At 34.1% G+C, this 16,785-nt stretch overlaps 1 protein-coding gene across 3 annotated transcripts in view; it reads right to left on the reverse strand.

Moving 5' to 3' along the window:
- The window catches only part of LOC136836672 (C-type lectin 1-like), a 189,798-nt gene extending 184,177 nt beyond the window's left edge, over nt 1-5,621 (reverse strand). For 2 of the 3 annotated variants that reach the window (XM_067101143.1, XM_067101145.1), the window contains exon 1: nt 5,598-5,621. The gene's annotated coding sequence lies outside the window, so the exon portion shown is untranslated. The remainder of the gene's footprint in view (nt 1-5,597) is intronic. The other variant, XM_067101144.1, reaches the window with a different exon arrangement.
- Nucleotides 5,622-16,785: the final 11,164 nt, after the last annotated feature.

The following is a 16,785-nucleotide window of genomic DNA, read 5'->3' on the forward strand; positions in this document are numbered from 1 at the left end:
TCCTCCAAAGAATGTGACTACACCCTGCAGGAACTTTAAGGAAAAGGGGGTTTTAGGAGGAATTGAGATCTTTCTCAGTGATGTCTGATTGAGGGACTGTGGGGTTGGGGGGGATCCACATATGATCTTCACAGATTAGACCTTTGTTTTTCCAATATTTATGTCCTTCTATTTGTATTGCAAACATTCATAACTCATTCGTCAATCATAACAATTTCTACTAGTCTCCTTTTCTTGTTCCCTTTTTATTGTTTTAGGTTTTCTTTGAAGGGGGTCCAGGGGGCAAAGTCCTTCAGCCTGAAACTGCACCCTCCAGCCAGGTAACGTGGCCTATTAGGTTAGGTTATTATAGTAACCTTTATTTTAGATTTCCTATAAAGGGGGTGTCAAGGAGGCCAAAGCCCCCTGGCCAGGTAAAGTGGCCTACTAGGTTAGGTTAGGTTAGGTTAGTATAATAACCTTTATTTTATATTTTCTATAAAGGGGGTCCAGGGGGCTCAGCCCCTGGCCAGTTAACATGGCCTACTAGGTTAGGTTAGGTTAGTATAATAACTTTTATTTTAAGTTCCTTTAAAGAGGGGGCCCAGGGGGTGCAGTCCCCAGCCAGGTAACGCGGCTTACCAGGTTAGGTTAAGCCCCATTTCCACTAAAGCTTACGACCTCTAAAGATCAGTTGACGACCTCTGGTCCCCGGCAATCATTAAAACCTCGCATGACTTGTCACTTGTAGTTGCCAGTGGTCTTTGGTTGTTGCTGGTAATCTTTTCAGGTCGTGTGACCAATTCCAGTTGTAGAGAGGTTTTCGAGCTTGCACAAAAACTCCCTGCAATCAAACTCTTCGCTAGTGGTCTTCAAAGGGTTTGAGGTAATCATGCAATCGTCATACGAAGGATTCTAATAATCTTTAACCGGTCGCTACTGATCTTTTCTACATTTGGTTGTAGATAGTCTTTTTAAAGTCTTGCGATCACTGTATGACATGTTAGCAACCTGTCGCACGATCACCAGCGACTAGAAGTAAAGATTATTGTGATTCAGGCAGTTGTACCACATGATCTGTGATGATAAAACTGGCTCTAGATCACGCTTTCTATCCTTTCTGTTTTCTGTTCAGGTGTAACTGTTGTTTACATTTTCTATGTGAGGTGTTGAGTACTGATTGGACTTTGGGTTTGACTCTGCATGCTTTTTATTTGCTGTGGTGCTTGCATGTGTTTGTGAACATGCATGTTGTACAATCACTTTGTATCAGTTAGTTTTGTGGCAGTACATGAGTACGTGATGGATGTGTGATCATGTTACAAACCACAGAATCATAGCTGTTGCCAGAGTACAGGTGTCAAGCATGATAGCCAGGTTCAAACCAGGTTCAAGAGGTCTCCTAAACCTGGTATCTTGTTTAATTAACCTTGGAGTTACCCACTGAACAAGCTCGTGGAACATGATTGGTTCCATTCTTAGAAAATTCTTGAAGTCACCTTGTGACTCCCTCTCTGGTTCTACCATTACATCTTCATAGTTGCCGAACTGAACTCTTCTGGTAATCCAAGGGTGGACCCAATATTGTCTGCCTTCTTTGTCATCTCCTTGCATGTCGCTGTAAAAGCAATGCTAGCATAGCAGCATCTTCTTGTTGTTGCAACTGAAGTCGCATCTGCATTAATCTCCTTCAGGTGTCTGCCATAGCCATTCTTGAATGCAGACACTTAGACTACTTCCATCAAAATGAAACTATTTCACAACAAGTCCTTATTTTATACCCCAATACCATCCTTATATAACTAGTCGCTGATAATCTTCATAGTCGAGCCAAACAAAAGTGGGGCATGAGAGACTGAATGTATCGTGGCGAAATCTAAAGAGTTGGTTCATTATACCTGGAGAGCACGGTTTAGAGAAGTCCTGAAACCGAAGATGCATTAAGGTCTTAAAGGTGGGAGGGTTCCGTCGGTCATAATCCCGGATATATTTTCCTTGTCGGCTTTTTTTTTTTCCAGGTGGTCAGTAGAAAACAAATAGGAACCTTGGAAGAATTATGATCCCAGGTCAATCAGAGCCACACAAGGAGCGCTTTAATAGACTATAAGTGTTTTTTCTTTCAAAATACATTTATCTCTTAAGACCACACGTCTTCTGTATAGGATTGTTTCTCCCTCTTTAATTGTGTGTGTGTATGTATGCATGTACTGTATATATATATATATATATATATATATATATATATATATATATATATATATATATATATATATATATATATATATATATATATATATATATATATATATATATATACATATATATATATATATATATATATATATATATATATATATATATATATATATATATATATATATATATATATATATATATATATATATATATATATATATATATATATATATATATATATATATATATATATATATATATATATATATATATATATATATATATATATATATATATATATATATATATATATTTATATATATATATATATATATATATATATATATATATATATATATATATATATATATATACCCACATAAAACTGCCCATTGACTCTGTATTGAGTACCTTAAAGATGAATTGCATAAATTTTATTTTCAATGAGGAATATTTTAAACAAACATTTGGTATAGCAATGGAAACCCAATTTCGTCTTTCTTTCAAATTTATATATGGAGTTTTTCGAATGCCTGTACATCCCAAGATTTTCCATTTTCCACTGATGATATTTCAGCCATCATACCCAAAGATTTGGACGTAAACATATTGGCTCAAACTGAGGAAAACCTTTAATTATAAATGTAGTATTTATTTATATGAAAAGACAAATAATTTGATATGTGGTTAAGATTTAGATATCTCAGACAAGAAAAAGATTTTTTTTTTCGTCTGACATGCTAAATCAGTTAATCCGCAGGTAATAAGCTGGTCAGAATCCTCACTGAGCGGTCTTGAAGGTCTGATGTCCGAAATCTTTGATGTCGTTACGATGCATTGACGGAGACCTTCTCTCACGCGCCACTTTCGTTTGGCTCGACTATAGTAGTCGTAAGTGATCGTGCTATGGTTGTATGACAGGTCAGTGGTAATCGCGAGACAGGTCGCGGCTATTCATAAATAAAATAATCGTAGACAATCTCACACAATCGTGCAACCATCATACGATTACAAATGACTTGTCGCATGACTATCAACAACCTGTCTTACAATGATCGCAGAAGTATATCTATATGTGACAGCCAAGCATTTCCTTGAATTAAGTCACAGACAGTCGCGGGTGATTGCCGGTTTTAGAGGTCACTGGTGATCTCTAGCGGTCGCAAGCTCTAGTGGGACTGGGGCTTTAGGTACGTTTGGTTACTACAATAACCTGTATTTTAGGTATTTTTAAAGGGGGGTCCAGGGGGGCAGAGGCCCCCGGGCTAAGTAACATTAGGTTGGTTAGGTTATTATGATAACCTTTATAATACTTGATAACCTTAATAATACTCTTATAATGCTGTAATGTTTTGTGTCTGTTACAAACGTTTCTCCCTCTTCAGTCATTACCCCACTTTTGCAAATAATCTGTTGGTAAGGTTCCACCGTTCTGTTGAAAATTTGCTACTTTCCTACATTAGTCCTTACAGAAACTGCTTTGACTCCTTTTCTCAATGATTTCATTTCCCCCCACCCCACTACTCTCGACCTGTCACAAGCCTAATTACCAGCACAGTCTTGGGTATTGAGGATCTTCACTAACTGCATATTTCATGTCAGTACAGTGGCTGAGACTTTCGGGAACTGTTATGTCAATTATTGTGAATTCAATGTATATTATTACGGTAATAATTATACTAGATTAATTCAGTTATGTCAAGATCACGGCCTGTTAAGAAAAGTGTGTTTTTCCCCCCGCTGCGGTAGTGAATGTAGACTTGATTTAAAATTCATTTCAAAGACACCAACACCAGATTTCACGCTTTTTTGAAGGCAGCGGCTGATTTATACCCACCAAATACCCAAGTAAGTCTATTTATTCTTTACAGACACTGTACAAAGTGTATGAGTGATACCTTGGAAACTGATTTTTCCTATACTTTTAGTGTAGTTGGTAAATGAGATGCTTAATTATTGTCGGTCTGTTATTCTCTCTCTCTCTCTCTCTCTCTCTCTCTCTCTCTCTCTCTCTCTCTCTCTCTCTCTCTCTCTACTTGTTGCCTGACGACCTTTCCTCCTTTCCTAAGGAATTCCTACCTAACCCCCACTCTTATACTGTTTCATCGCCTTCCCTCACTTGATGACTGTTAGAACAAATGTCTCCCTAACGGTTGTGCATGCACAGAACCCTCTATCTAACCCTATTTTCGTTCCTCAGCTTCCCTCACGTTTTGCGGATGTCAGGAGCCCTCTACCTACCCCTGCCTTTCTCCTCCCCTTCCCTCAGTCGATCCCTACTAGAATACATAGCTCCTAATGGTTTACGCATTCGTAGAACCTTTCCATAACAAAAACATGTCCGCTTTGCTTGTGAGTGATCTCCCCCACCCAAAACCCCGAGTTCCCAGAGTCCCCCAACCTCATTGGATAGAGTTGAGGGGTGAATGATAGTCGACAGACAAAAAATTCTCCTTCATCAGCAGCACTAAAAGTATAGGAAAAATTAATTTTCAAGGTGAAAGTACTTACATGTGGAGTTAATACTTAGAAATACCGTTTTTACTTCATAAAGAGCTGTTGTCATAGTATATCATCACAAAATATTTTTAGATACTAATGTTTGCAAAATATATTTCATAGTCGTGAAAATGCGACTTTGGATGCGTTGCAAAACTTCGGCATTGACAATAAACTGTTAAAGGATGAGGATGCCTTCCTTTACTGTTTAGTGGTTGTGTGTGTGTGTATATATATGTATATGTATATATATATATATATGTATGTATATATATATATATATATATATATATATATATATATATATATATATATATATATATATATATATAAGAGAGAGAGAGAGTTGAGAGATAATACACACACACACACACACACACACACACACACACACACACACATATATATATATATATATATATATATATATATATATATATATATATATATATATATATATATATATATGAAAAATATATAGCACGTTATATATATACATGTATATATATAAATATACATATTTATATATATATTTATATAATATCCGTTATATGTATACCCCAATAAATCAAAATGGAATCTTCGGGACAAAGAAGGCATCAGTGGGTTAACCCCATATGAAAATGGGAAAGTGTCATCATTAAACGAAGAAGAAGAAAATTCCCCTTCGGTGATATGTATACTATATATATATATATATATATATATATATATATGGTATGATAAAAAATATATATATATATATATATATATATATATATATATATATATATATATATATATATATATATATATATATATATATATATATATATATATATATATGAAGTCAAAGTTGCCAATGCAATAGATTTTAAGGCATTATGTTTTAAGAGGTCACAGATTAAAAACATATTTAAAACATCGCTTAGAAATGTACTTACTGAACTGTGAAACGATGTGTGTCTGCATTCTTACCAGAATTCTCTTATATATTGGCCAAACATTCTACCCCATGAGAAGGAACAGATGTATTGCCTATGAGAAATAACTTGCAATATCTCTACATTTTTATTATTTTTCATATTGTCCGACAGTAATTACAATACTCTTAACATAGAAACCAATGTAATGTAAAAAAAAAAATTTAGCATCAATGCGCTAAAAACATGCATTAAAAGCTCTATAAGAATTTGAGTTGTTCATAATGTTATAACAAAGAAATAATCAAATCACTGAAAATAGAAATAAAGAGAAGTGAGATAGTGTTAAGAGTTAGCGCAAATTTCCGGAAGCACTACCTTAATACAAACGAAAATGGTACAATGGAAAATAGTAGCGTCGAACAGAGAAACAGAAAAATAAAGGATAAAATTGTGCTTCCTTAGCGTATGTACAGTTTCAGAAATATAAGAAAATGATAGTCTCTATCTCCTTCAACGAAATAAAAATGTCAAAAATGTAAAAATTTACGAATGAGATAACGTTAACAAAAATCTTGCTTTGGCGCTTTTCCTTCAAGTGACAAATAATAGAAACATCAAATTCTGCCTTGAAGCACTTGCAGTTTCTCATAAACTTTTTCATCAATGATTAACCGATTTTTTTTTTCTCTGTTAATACTGTTATCATGTTTAAATTTCTACTTACGATTGCTGGAAATAATTGTATGTCATATAACATAATGTATTTTGGAACAGAAAATTAAGAGAAATGCACTTGGTCCTGCCTATAAGATGGGATTGTATTGATGACTAGCCTAATCATTAAAGGAAATTTTCTTTTATCATACTGCATTTACCATGTAAAGTTTAGAGTTTGCTCTGTGTGATCGTAAGCCACCCAGCTATTTATCTAAGTCCATCTCCTGTCCCTTGAGGTCGTCTCAGAGTTCCTTCCGCCTCGGAAACCACATCCCACTCTCTAGAGTGGGTTTCATTTATCGCTACCCTCAAGAAGTCTCTCCTTTGATGAGCGGAAATTTGGGTGGAACCAGGCCTGAAGAAGATTAGCAGCAAGGTACAGCTTCCCTGGACATTGATAGACGTCGAAAGGATGGACTGGAACAGGATTCTTGCACCAATGCCAGAAGTTAAGGGGATGTGAGGTGTACAAGAGAGGAGACAGTGGATAAAGAAAGACGTCAGGCAGGAACAGGCTTGAAGAATTAAGAACTCAACATTTGTGAGGCAGATCTTTTCATCTCCTCCAAAATCTTTTTGTATAGCCATACAGATCATAAACACTAACGATTCTCAACTTTCCCCTAATACGAGAGCCTGTGAAACCTTGTTAGAAATTTCATTTAAGAAAAGATCTGTCTCACTGACATTCAAGACCATGGTGATATAAATACCACCGGGAAGATTTCTGGAAACATCTGGGTAGCCTCATCATCAGTGCTTGCAGATTCTCTGGATGTACAGTAAGTCGATTAAAGGAAATATGTCCATAACTTATAAAAAAATTTTGCTCTCTAATCTGGTCCTCTAACTTTATCTTTGAGATTAGCTAACAAATATAAAATAGGGCTTCAGTCGTTATATGCCTGGTAGAATATACTGGTCTGCTCTTATCCTGGACCCCAGATGGATACAAGCTTCTCCATATCCTCCATATGTAGGTTTTTGTATCTTGGTGGTCTTCTTCACAGCCCGACCTTCAGTAAGGATTCCATCTTTCTTCTAACAACCTAGATACAACCGACTGCCCCTTATCCTTTGTTGCCCTCTATATAATGTCCAGCTTCACATTAAATCCAAGCCCCCGCACACTTCCTAAATTTGACAGACATTTCCTCAGTATTTTCACGCCATTATAAACATCAATATGTTTAAACACCTCATTTATTTACCGGAATAATCACAATGCAGTTGTTAAGAATTCACTTAAAATCTTAACATGTTCAAGTCAAAAGATTGTAAGAGAAGGCTCCTTGTGAAGTCAAAAGAGAACGGAGTAGACAAAGTATCCTCATCATGATCACCCATCGCTGATTGATACCATGTAAATAGCTGTGCAAGGAAAATTGCTCACACGCAAGCAATGTACCACAGAATGTTTCGGCACCTCTCCAGCTGCGCAACGTACCCTTCAGAGCATGCGTTTTCCATGACCGTGGAGACAGTTATCGTAAATTTCCGACCTTTCGGAAGATGGCTCTAATCTTATGAGTAAAATATTTTGTAAGGAGAAAATGTATCTCAAGCAATCGTAGATTATAAGAAATATCGACATTTTAAAATTATACATATATAATTTCCTTGAAAAAAATATGCATTTCTTGGAAATAATTTTCCCACCAAAATTTATACTGTTGTTGTTCACTGTAGAGGGAAGGGGCAAGGAAATAAACAGACTCGTGCTATTAAAGATGGAAACTTTTTTTTTTCATACCGATTAAAATGTGCAAGCATTTATTGAACGTTAGCCAAACAAGACCATTAATTTCATGCGCAAGCATCCACGGAAGACAATATCCATCTACCTACATAACAAAAGCAGATTTATCAAACCAATATGATAGACTCCTATTGATATACACAAATAACAAATAAATGACTATGAATCAAGAAATGAATGAATGTGTACATAGAAGGATAAATCAGAAAAGATAGGAAATGGAGCTAAGTGCCCAGAGTGGCATCACGGGCTCTCTCAAGTCTACACAACACTCATGTCGTGTGAGCTTTCATAGCTTGTGAGAGAGCGATCGGCGATTTCTCTTGACAAAATTTTGTAACCACGTCTTTCTTTCTTTTCTACGGTTGCTCATGCGAACTGCCTTATTTTTATGTATTAATCTTCACAAGTATGTTTGAGAAAACTTAATTAATAATATATTAACCTAAGAAATTCTTTTACAGTGTTGTAATATATATATATATATATATATATATATATATATATATATATATATATATATATATATATATATATATATATATATATGTATATATATATACATGTGTGTGTGTATTGCTATGAATGTTAAGGGGGTACTTACTTGACTTTGAGCGGCAGCGGATAACGCAGGGGAGTTCCTTTTATTTATTACACATCTGACTCAATATTAGGGCAATTCATAGACAAAGCAACGCAACCTCCTTGTGATTATGGTGACACGGGCTCGTTTCCCGCGACCGGACATCCAAGCCACTTCAATTTCTTGCACTTGGATATTTACGGCTTTGTAGTGACAGGCATATCCAAAAAAGCGCGAAGACTTCGAGAAGTTAAGAGGGCATTGTGGCTATTACAATTACACATATATATATGTGTATATATATATATATATATATATATATATATATATATATATATATATATATATATATATATATATATATATATATATATATATATATATATATATATATATATATATAATAAATATATATATACAGTATATATATACACATGTATATTTATGTATAACTGGGAAATGTTCAAAGGAGTGACATTTCAAAGGAGTGACAAGCTTTGTCACCCCTTAAATGGTGTTTCAAGGAAGTACATTTCAAATGAGTGAGATAGAGTGGTGGTAGAGATGGGACAATTACAGAAAGAGAAACAAATAGGCGAAATTTTATTACTGGACATGACATAAAAATTCAGTAACTGCATTAACATAAAATACTATTTTTTTAATGTTAGAAAAATATTTAATCTTTAATTTTCATCACTAGTAACCTCGCCATCACTAATATTAGGATCATCGACAGTGGCTGCATCAAAATGAAGATTGTTTGCAATCCCTTTTAGGTAATCGTCAAGAGAGGCAATTCCATATTTAGCTATAACGGCAGCAAGTCGCTGTTCCCTTTGTATATGTTGTTTTTCTTTTTTAGTTGGTTATTCCAGCAATTAGCCGCTCTTGATGTGTTCGATGTTCTTCTTTTGAAAACTCTTTTTAATTATTAAAAATACTCCCATGTGGTAACGTTCCACCGCCGTTTCAAACGTTCTGTGCCAGGCTTCCAAATTATTATTAGTTCTTGGAAGATTGTATGCCTGCAGATGATGAATACTCCATACGGTTAGAGGAAATTTTGGCGGGTGACGCTGCTGGAGTCGTCCTGGTCGTCCTCTTCGCCTTGCTGCAATTCATCTTCCCAGCACGAACGTATCTCCAAAATACTTGTACACTGTTTCAGCGTTATATGGAGCGCAACTTGACAAACTGTTTCAGCGTTATATGGAGCACGACTACACAGACTGTTTCAGTGTTATATGGAGCACAACTTGACAAACTGTTTCAGCGTTGTATGGAGCACAACTTGACAAACTGTTTCAGCGTTATATGGAGCACAACTTGACAAACTGTTTCAGCGTTGTATGGAGCACAACTTGACAAACTGTTTCAGCGTTATATGGAGCACAACTTGACAAACTGTTTCAGCGTTATATGGAGCACAACTTGACAAACTGTTTCAGCGTTATATTGAGCACAACTTGACAAACTGTTTCAGCGTTATATGGAGCACAACTTGACAAACTGTTTCAGCGTTATATTGAGCACAACTTGACAAACTGTTTCAGCGTTGTATGGAGCACAACTTGACAAACTGTTTCAGCGTTATATGGAGCACAACTTGACAAACTGTTTCAACGTTATATGGAGCACAACTTGACAAACTGTTTCAGCGTTATATTGAGCACAACTTGACAAACTGTTTCAGCGTTATATGGAGCACAACTTGACAAACTGTTTCAGCGTTATATTGAGCACAACTTGACAAACTGTTTCAGCGTTGTATGGAGCACAACTTGACAAACTGTTTCAGCGTTATATGGAGCACAACTTGACAAACTGTTTCAGCGTTATATGGAGCACAACTTGACAAACTGTTTCAGCGTTATATTGAGCACAACTTGACAAACTGTTTCAGCGTTATATGGAGCACAACTTGACAAACTGTTTCAGCGTTATATTGAGCACAACTTGACAAACTGTTTCAGCGTTATATTGAGCACAACTTGACAAACTGTTTCAGCGCTACATGGAGCACAACTTGACAAATGTAATATTGCATCGCAAATTTCCCCTGGAGGTAAAACCGCGAGGGGCAGACAACTTTTTTATACTTAAGGACACATCTTCATTATTGTTGTAGATATTCGAAAGACCATTCTTCTGGATACTTCGATATATGTTTTGACGAAGATGAAACAAACACCCTGTTACCTTAGCATTTGGAAATTTCTGTTGAACAGCTCAAAATCAAATATTATAATGTAGGGTTCAACTCAATTTCCTTTGTTCCCGCAACTGAAATTAATAATTCAATCATGGATGCATATACCCCCTGTGTTTTTCCAGGCAGTAAGGCATAAACAACTGGAAACGTTTGTCCATGAACATGTAGTGACTGGTACATATTTGATGGAAAAGCTGAGGGCAAGTTTTAAAACGTTCCATCAAGAAACCAGACCAACGCGTTAGCTAGTTTCCTTAAATTATCGTCAGTTCCAAATCCAATAATCCTCACGTTTTCCGGTTGCCTCTCGTTTTCGTTGGCCGTGTCTCCTTCTTTTGTGTCAAACAATAAAAAGTTTTTTTCTCCACTTCTGGAAATCTTTAAACTATCTGGGATCATTAAATATGCTGCAAAATCTGATTCTGCTGGAAGTTCTTTTTTTCGGATACGACGAACAACTAGTTTCATAGCAGTTGTGGAAAATATTTCTACTGAGGTTTTTGTCACTATTTCGTTATGTCACTCCTTTGAATTTCTGTATTTTTTGCCACTTTTGTCATGTCACTCCTTTGATGATAACCCATGTAAATAAATAAATAAATAAACATATATATATATATATATATATATATATATATATATATATATATATATATATATATATATATATATGTATGTATGTATGTATGTATGTATGTATGTATATATATATATATATATATATATATATATATATATATATATATATATATATATATATATATATATATATATATATATATATATATATATATATATATATATATATATATATATATATATATATATATATATATATATATATATATATATATATATATATATATATATATATATATATATATATATATATATATATATATATATATATATATATATATATATATATATATATATATATATATATATATATATATATATATATATATATATATATATATATATATATATATATATATATATATATATATATATATATATATATATATATATATATATATATATATATATATATATATATATATATATATATATATATATATTATACATATATATATATATATATGTATATATATTATGCTCCAAGAGGGCGTGATGATATTTCAACTTACCTCGAAGAGGTACCTCGGTAGCGTTGGTCAGCGTCGAGAAGGGCAGAGCATCTCTCTCTCTCTCTCTCTCTCTCTCTCTCTCTCTCTCTCTCTCTCTCTCTCTCTCTCTCAGCAATCAAGTTACAAACTAAATCTAGGATTAACAGCAAAATCAGGCCTTCAAAAATATGCATTAGACTACCACGAGAAATGGATTGGAATAAAAAAAAAAAGGTATACTGGACGAGGACGAGCCGAAACCCTGGAAATATAAGCTATATAAAAACCAGACCAACCCTTGCACATCATAGTGTAACCAATTTTGACTAAGTCTCCACAACATAAAAGTCAGGTATGTCTAACATGACCGAAGTCACGTTTACTGTCAAAGTTCCCTTTAATTTGTGACCTCTTACAATACATCTGAGGAATCAAAAGAGAAAAGAACTTTTAAAACAGGCACCGGAAAGGAAATAGTTGTGGGATTTCTCCCATGTTACTGATGCAATACAAAAAAACACATCAGATCAATGCAAGAAATAAAATGGCATATAGAAAACAGAAAACGGAAGTTTTATAAAAAAAAAAAACAGAGGTGGCATAAATAACAATAATGGAAATGAAAAGAAATATCCACAGCACAAGCCATATGTAAAAAGAACAGTACAGGTTCACACAAGACAAATGATAAAGTCCGTTCGGGCTTTGAAAGTAAAGACTTAGTTCACCTTATTGGCAGCTCGACAGCACTTCAACAGAAACGGGTCTTTCCACTGATAATTAGCACCTGAACGATTAACCTGTACTCAAAATGGAAAATCTACAATTCCTTTGTTCCTCCCATCGGAGCAAACTCATGAACGAACTTTTCGTCCGGAACTTGTCCACCAACGACTTCCGTTGCGGGGAGGTTCCATGACTTAGCAAGGGGGTCCTCGTCGAGGAGTCATGCACCAGCGGGACCCTCGAGCGAAGAATGTTCTGTTTCCATGGGCAGCGAAGCTGACCATCAGACTATGTCAACACTGACTATCAAACTATGTAGACAAGGACACATTTTCACTCGCCCAAAATATAATCAAGCCAACCGAAAATGCTTAACTAACAAAAAGCATATATACCATACACTTAATGCTTTGTATATATATAAATGCATATACTGTATGTATATATATATATATATATATATATATATATATATATATATATATATATATATATATATATATATATATATATATGTGTGTGTGTGTGTGTGTGTGTGTGGTTGTATATATATATATATATATATATATATATATATATATATATATATATATATATATATATATATATATATATATATATGAAACTTTGATTGAAATTTATTAGTCTTATATGGCAAAGAATTTTTAATTGAATGATGGAAAATCAAAATCCCAATTTTCCCCATAACACAAAAATGAAGTTTACTCTTCACTGCTGCCGTAACTGATAATTAACACTATAACCCGAATACTGGAGGACATGGACTCAAAAATGCTTAATTGGACATTTAGATAATTTCAAATGTAGTTATTTGCAGATTCTATTCGTATCATATATATACAGGGTGTTTCGAAATTAGAGCCCCCACCTCCTCTACAGCATAAACTAAGATTGATATGAACAAAAACAAAAGTAATTCAGAACAGGTATTTATTTAAGTTTCTCTCTGAGTATTTAATATTTTGTGTGGCCTCCATCTGCCTGTACCACAGCCTGCATTCTTGAGGGTTATGATTTCAGCAAATTGTAAAAAAAAGCTGAGACTCCAACACTATTTTCCTGAGCACTTCGGTCACTTATCTTCGCAGCTCGCCGAGGCTTGGTATACCATCATAGTTCATTGTGCATGCTTCAACATGATCCTTCAAGATACTACCAATGTTTTCACACATTAAGGTCAGGGAAGCTACCTGAAAATTCATTTGATGAGAAGAAATCAATACCACTGTTTCGAAGCAGCTCCTGTGTCTGAAGAGCCTTGAAACATGGTGCCTTATCATGCAAAAATGTGTCTTCTTCAACAGATAACACATTTTCAGGATCTTTGAGGAAAGGAAATACTCCACCAGTAAGCACAGTTTATCTGAAGTATTCACCATTCCATGACTGTCCTTTTTCTTTGATGATCCACATTAACCATTTGGCTGTGAAACAGAGAAAAATTCCCAAACATTTCGGAAATTTCACAACTTGGTGATAGCGCACGTCATCGCTGATATCATCCAACTTTGCAGCCCAAATGATGTCATTTTTATGATTTGGCTTTCTGACTGTGTAATTGGAGAATTCATCTGATGCGGCAACATGGAGAAAGTCAGCTTCATCCCAATCTTTAAGAAATGAACCACAAAACCATGCACGGTCTTCTCTCTGTTGCTGAGTGATGTTGGGCTTGCTGATAACATGAAATGGCTTGATACCAGATTTTTTCAACTCAAGATGTACAGCACTATAACTTCTCTTCTTTCCCCTTTTTGTTTCTAGTTCAAGCGCCAATTTACATAAAGACTTTCTTGGTCTATCCACTGCCTAAGCTATGATGTCTTTTGACTCCTGAGAAAGGACTTCGGGCCTTCCAAGATTCTCACTCTTTTTGCGATGACAGTCATATGGATTTTTGTTCCAGTTTCTTTTAACAAAGGATTCATCTCTTTTAATGTATTTAGCTATCCAGGAACGTGAAATGAAGGATGCGCCAGCATCCCTGGCCTCTCTCAAGGTTATAGCCCGGATTCGGTCAATCCATCTGATTTCCTCCAAGTCATTAGCCATGGCTGTATCTAACTCCGTCACTCAGTCTGAAAATACAAGAAATGTAAAATGAAAAATAGTTTAATAGAATCTTAAAATAATGTACTAGGAGATAGGCTATAGCAGAAAACTTCATAACTTTCCATTTGTTTTGTGGTGGGGGGGGGCTCTAATTTCGAAACACCCGGTATATACTATATATATATATATATATATATATATATATATATATATATATATATATATATATATATATATATATATATATGTGTGTGTGTGTGTGTGTGTGTGTTTATGTGTGTTTGTGTGTGTTATTAAGTACCTGGTTATTACACAGCTAATCACAGAGTTCAAAAATTTACCTTACTTCAGCCAGATACCTGAACTCTCATAAAAATAAAAATTACGACTAAGTACTGTAAAGGTAACAGTGATCCCTTAAAATGCTTATTAATCAAATGAAAAATCAAACTAAGTTTATTAAAACAAGTGTGAGGTATCAACAATTTAACAAGAAATACACAAGAGCAAAAGGGCATCACTCCATCAAACAACTTTATCTGTTTCCCTCCCTGGTCTTAATCCACTTCAGCAAAACTGAAGGAACAAAACATGTTTATCACTTTGCATTATGCACACAATTAACCCTATTCACTGGTGGTCAATAAATGAATCACTGGTTTTTAAAAATTTTAAATACAAAAATTTATTTTTAAATTCAAAATTTATAATTAGAATTCAGTCTGAAGAAATTTACTATTGCTTGAAAACAACACAAAATGTAACTAATTCTTGAGTTAAATTATTAAACAAAACTAAATCACAAAAACTTTAATTTTTCTAGAAATTAAATTAATCAAGCAGAATTTAAACTATTAAAAATTACTCAAGATTTGAAAAGAAAATCATAGTAAATGAAAATTAAATCAAATATGAAATGTTAAATTATCAAGAAATATTTAAAATGCTAAGTAAATAAATAATAAATCACCAATATATAAAATGTGAAAAATTAAGACATTCCAAGCACAAGAACACTCAAAAATACACAAAAGATTTACCAAAACAATTTCACTAAAGCAAAAATCTCTTAATATACCTTATTATACCATGGTAATAATAAATAAAATTCACTTTACCTTACACAAGCTTGTGAAAACTTTTGCAAAATCTACTCGAAATGCAGCTGCTTGAGATTCACAAAACACACTTTTGATAGGTGCCGTTTCACACTTTTCCTACATTCAGATCCCAAAAGCTAAGTTGAATATCAATGACCACACAAATATTTCACGTTAATTACTTCTCTCTATTGAAGAGAGAGAGAGAGAGAGAGAGAGAGAGAGAGAGAGAGAGAGAGAGAGAGAGAGGAAACCACATGAACAGTCTCTGAAATCAGAATGAGCAAACTTTTGGATTCCATTTAGAAATGAAACAGTCAGATGGCGTCACTTCTTGGGCAAAACATTTTGGGGCCAAAACTAACGCGTTAGAACAATACATGATCAGGGCAATGCAGTCTTACAAAACATGATGTAATCGATCGAGTCATGTGCATTTACTCTCAAAAAGGCTTACGCGACTCGAACAAAAAATCAGATGGGACGAAGCTCTTAACGAAATCTCAACACGATCAAAACAGATGGCAGCTGGCTAATCATAAATGGCATGTTTTTAAAATAAGATGAAGAACCAAATCACTAGTCTTTTTATCGTATGAGACAAAATCTTAAACAACTCGACTGCCATTCTCTCGCTTGTCAACATGTTATCTTTCATGATGACAATTGAATCAAAACACGACATACAAAATCACGAGTACAGAGAACATGTTGCTGGGAAACAAAATGTTCGATCACATACTACGTTATTATTAAAACATATTATTAATTTTGAATTATGCTGTTAAGTTATCTAAATCACTAACTCTTTTGAGATCTGACATTACACTACATATGATACTTGAACAATTGTTATCAGTACACATAAATACACGGCAATTGGAACAGTAAATATATCAAAAT

This window comes from Macrobrachium rosenbergii, chromosome 56 (assembly GCF_040412425.1).
Source record: "Macrobrachium rosenbergii isolate ZJJX-2024 chromosome 56, ASM4041242v1, whole genome shotgun sequence".
Lineage (NCBI taxonomy): Eukaryota > Metazoa > Arthropoda > Malacostraca > Decapoda > Palaemonidae > Macrobrachium > Macrobrachium rosenbergii.